Genomic DNA, 12435 nt, shown 5'->3' on the forward strand with positions numbered 1-12435 from the left:
TCTCTCTCTCTCTCTCTCTCTCTCTGTGTGGCCTTGAACATAGATTGTAATACATCATTTCTTTAAAGTTTCCATCCTTTTAGCAAAAGGCATTTAAGAGTACTCTTGCCCAAATGAAGATGGTTTTCTGTAACCTTGGACTTTTCCATCCTCACAAAAGTTCCAGAAATAACAACTCTGAGATTGAATTATTTATGAATAATTGTCTTGGCTAGTAGCTTTGGTTTGTTTCCGCTAGCTCATAACTCAGTTATCCTGTTTAAGCTAGTCTAAGTCATGCCACATGCCTGGTTACCTCTCCTTCAGTTTCATGTGACCGTGTTCCTCAGAATTTGAGCAAACCCTTGCTGCACCTGACTCTAGCCCAGAAATCTTCTCTGTACCAGAGCTCCCACCTCGCTTTCTTGCCTAAGCTAATAGCCCAACAGCATTTTACTGACATGCGATACCTGCGTATATTGCACAAGAGATTCTCTTTACAGTTTTCTATTACATTCTCTTGTTTTCTGAACTAAATAGCTACATGCCCTGAGTCGCCATCTCAAAGGTCCTCACGTTTAATTAAATATATAAAGTGCATTTCCAGTGGTCTCTTCCTGCTTCTGAACACTGCACACAGTCTTACCAGGTTGGTTTTGTTTGTGTTTTGTTTGTTCCTTTTACAAAAAGAATGTGAACTCCGTGATTGAATGAACATTGAACTTGACTAAAATGTTTCAAGTTCTGGCTGCATCCAAAGAGTTTCTCAGGGGCACGCTTGAGTATGTGAACAACCTCTGCATGGTTGCTCTGTTTGTAAAACTTTCTGGCGCAAACTATTTATTATTGGGCTTCAACTAAGTCCACATCTGGCTACATTCCAGCATGAATTGGGAGGGGGGAGTGGTATACACATGCACATGCTTGTGTGTGCACGTGGAGGCCAGAGGACAACACAGGTTGTCATTTGCCAGGTGCAGAGCAGGGGTCAGAGGGACACAGTATCAGTATGCTCCAGCTGGAAGAGGCTCTGTAGATTCTTGGTTAATTGACAAGTAGACCCAATATCGGCCTCTGTTTGGTAAAACTGAAATCCCAACAGTTTTCCAGCATGATAAAGACCCTAGCTTCTTAAACTGTAAGTCATGACCCTATATGGAGTCCTGCCAGTGATTGGGAGAATCATGAAACTTTGACAACAGTAAGAGATTTCAGAACACACAACAAACAAAACTTAGTTCAATATCGAATACATAATGATTCTGGCACTTACCAAGGTAAGCATCACACAGCATCACCACAGCCTCTGTTCTGAGCACACATGTGAAGTGGGCAGTTTCCACATCTCAGCTATCAGGTACACTTTGAGATTTGCCCACCAGCCTTGGTTTGTCTGTGCATAAGTATTTTCCATGGTCCCCTGATGTGGTTACCCCATTATGCTACACCACAAAATGCCACTATCCACTGCTGAGAACATCTCAGCTCTGATTCAAGATTATTGTATGTTATAAACCCCAAGATTTTTGCTGTACATGCTGGGTTTTGTCCTTATAGGAAAATAATGGGTTAATTTCAGAAACAAACATTTAATATAGTCCTACCGTCATCCCTCAGCTTGTATCAAATTAGGGTATTTTTAGATTGTATCGTAGTTAAAATGTTTGTTTTTTACAATTACTGTTTGAGCTGCAGATATGGCTCAATGGTTGAGTGTTTGGGATCTAGCTAGAAATGTGAAAAATTACTGAGTTTCAAAAAAAAATCACTAAGCAAATTTTGGCTGGAGATCAGGTCAGAATTTCCAACAATTTCTGCAATGGCCCAGAATGTACATATTTATGCAAAGCAGTGTTCTTAACATTGGTAATTATAAAATCAAAGTATCATCAGTTTTGTGAGGTGGGTTGTTTGTGTGCCTGCTCTCTTGAGACATAGGCTCATAGCCCAGGCTTGCCTTAGACTCGCTGTGAGGCAGAGAATAGCTGTGAACTAACCTCCTTGCCCCCACCTGCCAAGTGCTATGAGAACAAGCACGCACTATCATATCCAACACATCACGCATCAGCTCTGAAGAAGGGTGAAGACATCCTACATGTTATGGTATCAAATGCTCACCCAACGTTTAATTCATTGTGTAAAATTAAATAAGCACTTTCAACTTATTAGTGTGCCAAGTTACTTTTATATTTAATAAATGGTTAAATTACATGCATAACCAGAAGTGGTTAAAGACTGGTTTTAAAATAAAAGACTTCCCCCTCAGACTACCTAAGATAAGCTGACAAGCCTCAAGTGCCCTGTGTGATGTCGGACACTCACAGAATTCTTATTGTTAGCAGCTCATGATCTTTCAGATTCCCCAGACACAATCAAGCTATTTTTCAACATAAAATAAATTCATGGTTTCTTCTCAGTAAATTTTATTTGTATATTTATTTATATACTTATAAACCCAAGTCCTCGTAAAATTTCTCAGGTCAAGCCGGGCGGTGGTGGCGCTTGCCTTTAATCCCAGCACTTGGGAGGCAGAGGCAGGCGGATTTCTGAGTTCGAGGCCAGCCTGGTCTACAGAGTGAGTTCCAGGACAGCCAGGGCTATACAGAGAAACTCTGTCTCGAAAAAAAGAAAGAAAAAAAATTCTCAGGCCAAAAAGGAAGGAGTCATGACTGGAAAATCTTAGTGAGGATAAAGGTCTTTAAAGCTTAGGAAGCTAAGAACAGAAACGTAGATTTATGACACGACCCCACACACACCTCCCAGCTCCAGGCTTGGAACCCAGAAGACTGACTTCAGTAAGACAGCCAACAGTAAAATCGTCTGCAACGCTGAGAGTCTCCATGGTGGCTCTGCTGGCCACGAGTAACAGACAGTAAGAAATGCCACAACTATGACTGTAGTCTGTGGTAGCAGGGACCCAGTGGGCTTTTCAGTTCCCCAGGTCAGCAGTGGACAGCAAGGTGCAGTCAGGCACTCATAGTCAGGGCTCTTTGGATGTTGATTCATCTCTAAGAAGGAAGGAGACAGGCAGACTACTAAAATAGTGGCTCATGCCTTTGATCCAAATGCTCGGGAGGTAGAGGCAGGAGGATCTCTGTGAGTTTGAGACCAGCCTGGTCTATAGAGAGAGTTCCAGGACAGCCAGAGCTACACAGAGAAATCCTATCTCAAAAATAAAAACAACAAAAATGGTATATCTAAGAGGAAAGACTCCAGACCCAACGGCCCAGAGTCCAACTTGAGCCATACAATTGACCAGCTCAGTTTCCATCTAAGGCAATTTTCATATTCCAGATCCCAAACCTCAGGTTGAAGGGGAGGCAGGGTCTCCTTAGGAAGGACCTTTCGGTAGAGCCACGTGTTCGCTTGCTAAGTGTTCTCTAAGCCTTCTCCAGGGAAACTATGGAATGATGAAGGAGAAGAAAACCACCCAAAGTGGGGGCTTGTGATCCAAGGTGATCCAGGGTGTTTTCAGGGAAGTGTGGATTCCAGGGAGTGGAGAGAGCCACCTGTGCCTATCTTCCCAATACCCGAATCAGCTACCGAAGTAAACACCAGAAAATGACTGATTCTCCACACTGCCCCAAGACGCTCTGAAGAAGGGCTGTTACCGGGGAGAGTAGCAGCTTGGAAGGTGGGGGGATGGGTGATATCCGACACATCCCCATGTGGCTTGCTATTTGACCTGTGGTCGCACGGCTGTGGCCTGAAGAAGTGACCGAGACACCTAGAGACCTCGCGCGCCTAGACGGGTCCCCACCGCCTTCCTCCCGACTCCACGCGCCTCGCACCACACGGCTCCCTGAACCCAGCAGAAATGTACCGCCTTTCACCCCGGGGCGATCCGCGTCCCCAGCGATCGCCTGTTTAGGAGAACATGCCAGCTACTCCACGCCTAGCCCTCGCAAGACAATGTCCATGTTGCGAGCGCTCCACGATAAAGAGTAAACTTCACTTCTAGCAAGAAATTTGGCCTGGAAAGGCCAAAAGTATTGTGCCCCGTGTGAGGATCGAACTCACGACCTTCAGATTATGAGACTGACGCGCTACCTACTGCGCTAACGAGGCACCTATGAGCAGCTTCCGGCCTGAGTCCCAAGACCCTGGTGGAAAGCCCAGTGCGCATGCTCAGAAGCTTGAGTTTGGTTAGCGTTTCCAGAACTGCAGAGTTCCTTGCCCATCTGGGACCGGCGGACTTACACTCGCGGTGTCTTTATTCGCCTGTCCCTCTGTCCATCAACAGGCACAATGGGTTGCTTGCTAAAGTTGTCCTGGCGCGGGAGAGCATGGAAGAGACAGACTGATGTGAGCTTGCTTTTGAATAGAGTTTACACGCTCGTGATGGTCTGAAACATTTAGTGGGCACCTACTGTGTTCCTGGCCTCGTTCCGGATGCTGGCTTCTCACGGTCACTCTTAACCCGGCGTAACTGAGCCGAAGGAGCCTCCGGTAATATTTACAAGCATGCGCGTTACACGTGCACACTTTGTGCCCCTACTCCTCGTTGCAGCTTCCTCAAGGCTTCCTCTGGACGGCCCCAGGAGCTCAAGGAGGCACAGCTCCGGAAAGCTGCAAGCACCTGGGACTCGTCAGTTGAGCTGCATTGTTCAAGAAGCAAACACGCTACTCAATAGAGCATCTGGATCTTTTAAATATGGGTCTGTGGCCGTTTGCATGAGAATGGCTGCCGTAGGCTCATATAATTGAATCCTTGGTTCCCGTTAGCGTACTGTTTGGGAAAAACTGGGAGGCGTGGGCTTGTTCTCCGCCCCCACGTTACAGATAAGGTGTGAGCTCTCAGCTACTGCTCTTACTGGAGGCTGCCTGCTACCATGTTCCCCACCAGGGTGGTCATGGACTAATCTGAAACTGTAAGCAGGCCCCCAGTTCAATGCTTTCCTTTATATGTTGCCTCGATTACGGTGTCTTCTCACAGTAATACAACAGTAATTAAAACGGGATCTCACTATCAAAGACATTAGGGAGCCTTTTGGGTACGTGAACACATGCCCAGCTTCTGGATTCCTGGAGCAAGTGCACTCTTCAGGGAATCCCCAGACTGAGCCTCTCTGGCTTTGTGTACATCGAGTCCAAAATACAAGGTGTATAATGCCCCTGCTTCCTACAGGACTACAGGCTTGGCTGGAAGTAAGTGAGCCGTTTCTCAGCCCCACAGGCTGACAAAGCGTTCCAAGCTGTACCTTCTGGAATTGCAGGAACAGGTCTTTCCCGCTGCCCCCTGTGCACAGGCTGCTGCCTCCACCTGATCGTCCCCTCTATGCTCAGGTGGCTTTGCTACCGGGATTTCTTCCTTCAACAGTCAGGTCAAAGGTCACATCCTCTGAAACTTGCTAATTCGTTCCCCACCTACCTCCTTTCTGATTCCTCCTCCCAATGTAACAGCTTATTTCTTGGCCAACGCCTCCAACGTGTGGCTCTTTTATTCTCTGTCCGAAGGAACCCGAAGCAATCAGCACAACCGACACCCTGCAGTGTAGGTGAGTGTACAGGCTTCTACTATGTGTCCTACTCACAGCACACAGAACTGGATTCTCATTTGATACACACTGCATGTTTGAATGTGTTTAGCTGTCATTTGATGTGAAAAAACTCCATCCTACAGAGAAACTCCTTAAGCTCAGGAAATAAGCAATTCAGGGGCCCCAGGAAGTTTCTGAAACTGACCAGATTCATCCCATCCCTCCCTCTCCTCAGCATATAGAAGCAGGAAAAAAGCAATGCCGAGAAAGACTCTCAGACCACTTGAGCTGCCTGGAAGGGACATCCTCCAACCTGTTGAACTGGCTGCAGGCTGTGCAGTGTGCTCCAGGTTCCCAGCTAATGACATAGTTCCTTTAACAAAGATTCTAACAAGGCCACACCTCCTAATAGTGCCACTCCCTATGGACCAAACATTCAAACCCATGAGTCTTGGGGTGGGGGTGGGGGGGAATTCCTATTCAAACCACCAAACCAGCTCTTGGGTTTTAGTTCATCCCAGGTGTGGTCAACTTAACAATCACACCTGGTAACACGTGTGGCTCTCCCTTGATCTTTATAACTGCCTGGTGTGTCTATGAGAAACGAGGACCTGAGCATACACAGAGGGAGACCCCTATTAGGGTGCAGGGGGAAGACAGCCATCTATCCACAGCCAACAAGAGGGCCCAGGAAGAACCATGCCCTACAGACACTTTAATCCAATATGACCATTCAACATCAAAGTCAGCGAGAGAATACATTTTATATTATTCATGCTACCAAGATGTCATGCTCTAGCTGGGCAGTGGTGGCTCTTGCTTTTAATCCCAGCACTTGGGAGGCAGAGGCAGGGTTTCTGAGTTTGAGGCCAGCCTGGTCTACAGAGTGAGTTCCAGGACAGCCAGGGCTACACAGAGAAACCCTGTCTCGAAAAAAAACAAAACAAAAAAACAAAAGGATAAGTTCATTCCTGTCCTCTCACCCCAAGGACAATTTTTCATTTACCCAATGGCCAAGACCAGAAGGCCAGCTGGTATGAATTATTGAGACTTTTGACACCTCACTCTCTCTGTACTTCTCTCTCAACCTCGGCTCATTGTCTCCATCTATGTGACAGGGGTCGTGCCCAGCCTAAGAGCCACTTCTGGCCTGGCCTCTGCCTGGTCTTTCCTCATACAGTTCCCAGTAGTGACTGCTCAGCTGGAGTAAGGTCAGAGGAGTTGGCTCCAAACTTCCACACGCTAGGACTCCTACCTTCTTCCTGTGACCTCTGCTTAAACTAAGAAGAAATGGGAAAGAGAAGGAGGCTCTCAGGGGTGGACACTATGCTGTCATCCTCTAGGATAAGGAAAGGTCCCCAGGCTGACCTATTACAGCTGGGGTTTGCAACCTGTCTGGCTGACCTTGGCTAGGCTCACAGGAATCTCATCTTTTATTCCAGCTATGACAGGACACAGGGAAGAGAGAAGCCATCCAGGCAAATAGAGGGAGTAGAGGCATGGAGACGAGGGGTGAGAAGGCAGACTGTTCAGATGTGCCCCGAGGGAAACAGCCAGCCATTCCTCTGTTCCTCTGTGCTGTGTCCAGGGCATCAGAAGGTTACACCCCTCCCAGCTTGGATTCAGCTTGATGAATGGACAGCTAGGCAGGAGGCAGCCTGTTGATATTCGCAGCATCCAAGAGTCACCACTACGGACAGGCAAAGAAGCAGCCTCACTCCTGCTGTTGGCCAGATGTCCCCAAGGAGCTCAACAGGCTCCCCATGACTGGAGTAGCCAGTACTAATGTTACAGTGACTTAGAAGGTGTCCTGCCAAAGCCTCATGGCTCCACCACCCATGAGGGAGCCACATCACCACCGTGTACCTCCAGGTCTACCCTCTCGGGCTTGTCTCACCCTCACCCCACAGGCAGACATCCCCCCTACCCCCACTTGTCAGTCCTGAGGCATCTGCCCTTGAGGTGGGTGGAGTTACTCTGTGCTGTGTTCTCACAGACCCTGGCCTCTCCCCGACCTTAACAATCACCGTGGTTCAGCGACAGGCTTGCTTGATTGCTTCGTTTTCAAGGCTTCATGCTTGTTTTCATGTTTTTTTTTTCTTTGCTTTCTTACATTCCTTTATATTTATTTATTTTATCCAATGATTTATTTACTTTTATTCACATTACATCTCGATCATAGCCGCCCGCCCCTTGTCCCAGTTCCACCCTTACAAGTCACTCCCCCCATTACCTCATTACCTTCTGCCCCCTCTCCTTCTCCTCGAAGAAGGGGGAGCTCCCCTTGGGACCACACTGGAACATCTAGTCCCAGCAGGACTAGCATTCTCTCCCATTGAAGCCCAGCCAGTTCAGGTAGGGGGAAGGGATCCAATGCCAAGGAACAGAGACTGACACCCCCGTTCCACATGTTAGGGGGCCCGCATGAAGACCGAGCTGCACATTTGCTACAAATGTGTAGGGGGTCTGGGTCCAGCGCCTGCATACTGTCTGGTTGGTGGCCCAGTCTCTGTGATTCCCCATGGGCCCAGGTTAGTCCTTTATATTTAGTCAGTGTGTGTGTGTGTGTCTGTGTGTGTGTGTGTATGTGTGTGCATGTATGTGTGTGTATGCGTGTGTCTATGTATTTGTGTGTGTGTATGTGTGTGTGTATGTGTGTGTGTCTGTGTGTGTCTGTGTGTGTATGTGTTTGTGTGTGCGTGTGTGTGTGTGAAGAGTCATACTTCTTCTACCTTGAAAATCCAGGGGATTGAACTCAAGTCTTCAGGCTTGGTGGCAATTGCGTTTTACCAGCTGACTGATCCATCTCACTGCCTGGCTTCATCCTTCCTTCCTTCCTTCCTTCCTTCCTTCCTTCCTTCCTTCCTTCCTTCCTTTGCTTTGTTTGCTGTTTGTTTGTCTGTGAGACGGACTTCCTCTGTGTTGATGGTTTCTTGCCTGCTGTCTTTCCTGGCAGCAGGAGGGCATGCTGCACCTCTGTGGAAACTGGGAGCATTAAAAGATTTGACTGCAAGAGACATCTGAGACATTCCCCTGCTGCAGAGAGGCAGAGCTTCCTTTGAAGACAGGGCTGGTTCCCTTCTGTGTCTCGGTTTTCATAGGATTGAAGAGTTACATGGTTGCACAATGGGACTTTTTAAAAATCCAAATGAACCTTTCCACTAAATTATCCAGGAGCAGATTCATAGACCCTTTGTACTCTCCATGTACTGGACGGTCAGGACAGCCAGAATCCCTAAACAGAGAAGAAAGGGTTAATACTCACCTGAAAGGACCCTCCCACTCCTCTCCTACTGCCTGGTGAGACAGGTGGTGATGGATGCAGCAGCCCTGAGGCCCAAAGCTGGGCCTGCTCCTTCCAAGTTCAGACCCAGAACCTGGTAGGAGTTTTGTTCGAGTTCCAACCCGCACAACAACAGTTGTGAGGGGCAGTGTCTCCTGTCACCATACACACAGAGACGTGAGGCCCCGGTTCACCAAGCTAATGGGTGTGTGGCTTTGACATGCCAGCTCACAGGGCTGGGCTGCCCAAGCACCGGTCCTTTCAGTTCATATCAGTGAAATCGGCTCCCAGACCTTCCTTCAAACATCATGTTGTGCCTGAATTGCACAATTATCCTTGACAGAGTTACCTCATCTGGCTTAGCGGCTTCCATTAACAGTCAGAGAGAAAGTCTAGTTACAAGCGCCTCTTATTAGAAGGTCTGGGTCCTGATGGTGAATGTGTTCTTGTTCAGCTTCTCCAGAACCACAGAAGTCAGTCGGCATCCCCACATTTATAGCAGCTATTTAAGGAGTGGCTGAGGGGACCCTGAGCCTGTGAGAGAGTCCTACCAAATACCTAGATCTTTCTCTCTGCTCAACACACACACACACCACAGAATACAATAAAACATCAAAGGATGAATTTAAGAAGCAAACAAAACAGCCTACCAGAAGCCAAGAGAAAGACTACAGAAAAAAAGACCAAAGCCTCTAGCTCTGTAACTAAAGTGGTATTTTTTTTCCTTCTCTTTTGAACAAGGGACTCCATGTTTGTGTTTTGCTGCTGGGTCTACACATTGTATAAGTGTGGTCACCACGAAAACACGATTTCTTAAAATGTAGACTCTGGACCTGGGGGATTACTCACCAGGTAAGATGCTTTCTGGGCAATCATGAGAGCCTGAGTTGAGACCCCCAGAACTCACGTGAAGTAGCAAGTGTGGTAGCTGTGCATCTGTAACCCCTGCACTGAGGGAGAAGAGACAAGCAGATCCCAGGACCTTAATAGCCAAGTGGTATAGCCAAATCAGAGAGTTCCAAGGTCAAGGAGACCTTGAAGAAAAGATGGAGAAGAAATGGAGGAAAATATCCTGCCATCAATCTCTGGCTTCCACACACTCGGCAGATATGCACACACTTGCAAATCTATGCATGCATGTGCACACACACACACACACACACACACACACACACACAAGTTTATACATCAGCAGTGTGGAGCAACCAAAGTCTCCTTCATTGCTGATGGGCGTAAAGAGTAGCTCAGACTTTACAAAACAGTGCAGCAGTTTCTTACAAAGTCATAAACACATCTACCGTGGAACTTGGAAATACTGTCCTAGATATTTACTCAATTGATATAAACTTGGTTTATAGGAAATTCTGCATACAATTATTCATAGCAGCTTTATACATAGGCCTATCAAGTGAGAACCCAATGTCCTTTCTCTGGGAAGTGGATAAACCAACTATGGTACATCTAGACAATGGCTAACCGATGCACAGGACAGGCAAATCACAATGTATTATGCTAAGCAAAAGAAGCCAGAAGCCAGATTTGGAGATCTAACCCTGTGTACTTCTAATTATGTGACATCCAGGGACAAGCAAACTGTTTTAGAGACAGACAGGTGGTTTCTCAGGGCTGAGGGGTGGGAGGGGGGGAAGGTGTGACTTTGGAAGTCTTTAGTGGTGAGGAGACCGTTGTTTGGTTATGGTCTCAGAACTCAGTAACAGCACACCCATGGGGATGAACATTAGTTCATGTAAGTGACAACTGAATTTTTAGAAAGGCCCTTGGTGTTTGCTAAGGAAAACTAGGAGCTTGTGTAGTCTTTATGCATGTCAGGAATCCCAAGCAAGGGGCCTAGAGTCAAAGGTGAGAGAGAGAGACGAAATAGTCACAGACCTTGCTGTGGGGGATGCTGGGAAGAGCTCTGGGATTTTGTAAGATACTCAAGATAGGACCTGCGGAGACCAACCTGGAGGGAGAGGCCTCGCTGAAAAGCAGCTGAAGAAGGGTGTGTAGGGGATGGGGCTTGGGACACCTGGCAGAACCCTCAGACACTCCTCTTTCCCACCCACTGCCTTGCCCCCAGCAGACACACGTTAGAGAACCTCACCCTGCCCGGCCTTCACTGTTCTGATTTTATGCCGAAAAGGATTGACTGGTGTTGACAGGGAACGATTTGCCTGTCTAATTAATACACCAACTAGTTTTCAATTTAATGTCACGTCTCGGGTCACTGCGTAACAAGACAGCATGATTCTCTCACTGCTACAGGCCTTGATGTGAAGTGGCAGGGGAGATGCTCTTCCCCCAGGGCCCAGCCACAGCCTCTAGATTTTTCCCATCCGGTATACAAGCAAGCGCTGGCCCCCATGAGAATGTCTTCTAGCCACACCACTCAGCTTCTCAATCTGGAGCTCTTCACCAGTTCCAATAGACTTTGACTTCACGCCTGTTTTGTGCTAATCCCTCTCTGAGATAGAAACTTGGGGTGCCAAGAAACTAAGACACGCCTTGCCTGCCCCTACCGCCACTACAAATTTATCAGGCTCCCAGAGACGATTCTCACTTGAGCTAGTAATTACAAAACCAGGTGTGGTTAAGATTGTGCCTGTAATCTCAGCACGCTGGAGGCTGACTCAGGAGGGTCACTGTGGGTTTAAACCAGCATGAACGACGTGGTGAGTTCCAGGCCAGCCTGGATTAAAGAGCGAGACACCCCCTCTCTCTCTCTCTCACACACACACACACACCTCACACACACATCTAGCAATTAGAGAATTCAGGTTGCAGAGAGGAGCAAGAGCTTCAGAGAGAAACCAAGCCCAGACTCTGCTACTGAGTGCTTAAGGAATTTAATTGATCTCCTTCTGCCTTCATTTCCCAGTTTCTTTCTCTGAAAACCATCTCTGCTCCTGTCTTGTTGCCTGAGTTGTCTGTCATGTAGATTGTCTCATATTCTAGGATCTCTCTTGATGTTTCCAGATGAATTCTCTGGTCCCCTATAAGCTACACTGAGAAATTAGTTCCCAGCATACTCGGAAAGAGTTTGATGATCAATTAGTAATGTCTGCCAGGGGTACAGGGACAGGGGGTGGGGTGATGAGTGGTACCAACATTCATGTCTTCTGACTCTCCTAAAGGATTTGACTAGAATACCTGGAATCTGTGAAGGCCAAAAATTGAGGACAGGGCTCTGAAGAGCTAAATTCCACTCAAACTCTTCTCGTCGGTTTTTTAAGAGCTACTTTGTGAGGAGATGGGGGAGGGGGAGTGGTTCCTACAGGTTACAGAAAGCTACCTCTCTCTCAAAGGAGACACCTAATCATTTCAAGCAAACATAGTCAAGTCCAGGTAAGAGGAACACCATATACTTTCTTTCTGCCCTACTCACTCTCTGAAGCTGAGGAGGGACTCTCTAGAGTGTGAAGAGTAGAACTAGAAGCAGGAAATGTGGGACTCGCAGAGGAAGTACATGGGCTTTGGAATTCCAGGGCCTGGGCTCTGACACTTCCTAGCTGCACGACCTTGGGCAAACTACTCAGTCTTTCTGGTCCTCAGTTTCCTTTTCTTTGTTCTGAGGCCCAGCAACTTATCTAGCCCTCAATATTAGAGAGTCGGTTTGCCTTAGTGTTCAAGGATTGCTGAGTATGGATGAGATCACACGGGGTCATTCTAGACAGTATCAAGTCAGGGAGGCAC

The 12435-nt window shown here is 47.4% G+C and overlaps 1 non-coding gene across 1 annotated transcript; it reads right to left on the reverse strand.

The window, feature by feature from the left end:
• Positions 1-3974: 3974 nt before the first annotated feature.
• Trnam-cau lies at positions 3975-4047 on the reverse strand. Its single transcript has one exon. It is a non-coding gene; the product is annotated as a tRNA-Met (tRNA).
• Between the last annotated feature and the right edge of the window lie 8388 nt (positions 4048-12435).

This window comes from Grammomys surdaster, unplaced genomic scaffold (assembly GCF_004785775.1).
Source record: "Grammomys surdaster isolate TR1022 unplaced genomic scaffold, NIH_TR_1.0 125974, whole genome shotgun sequence".
In the NCBI taxonomy this organism is placed as follows: domain Eukaryota; kingdom Metazoa; phylum Chordata; class Mammalia; order Rodentia; family Muridae; genus Grammomys; species Grammomys surdaster.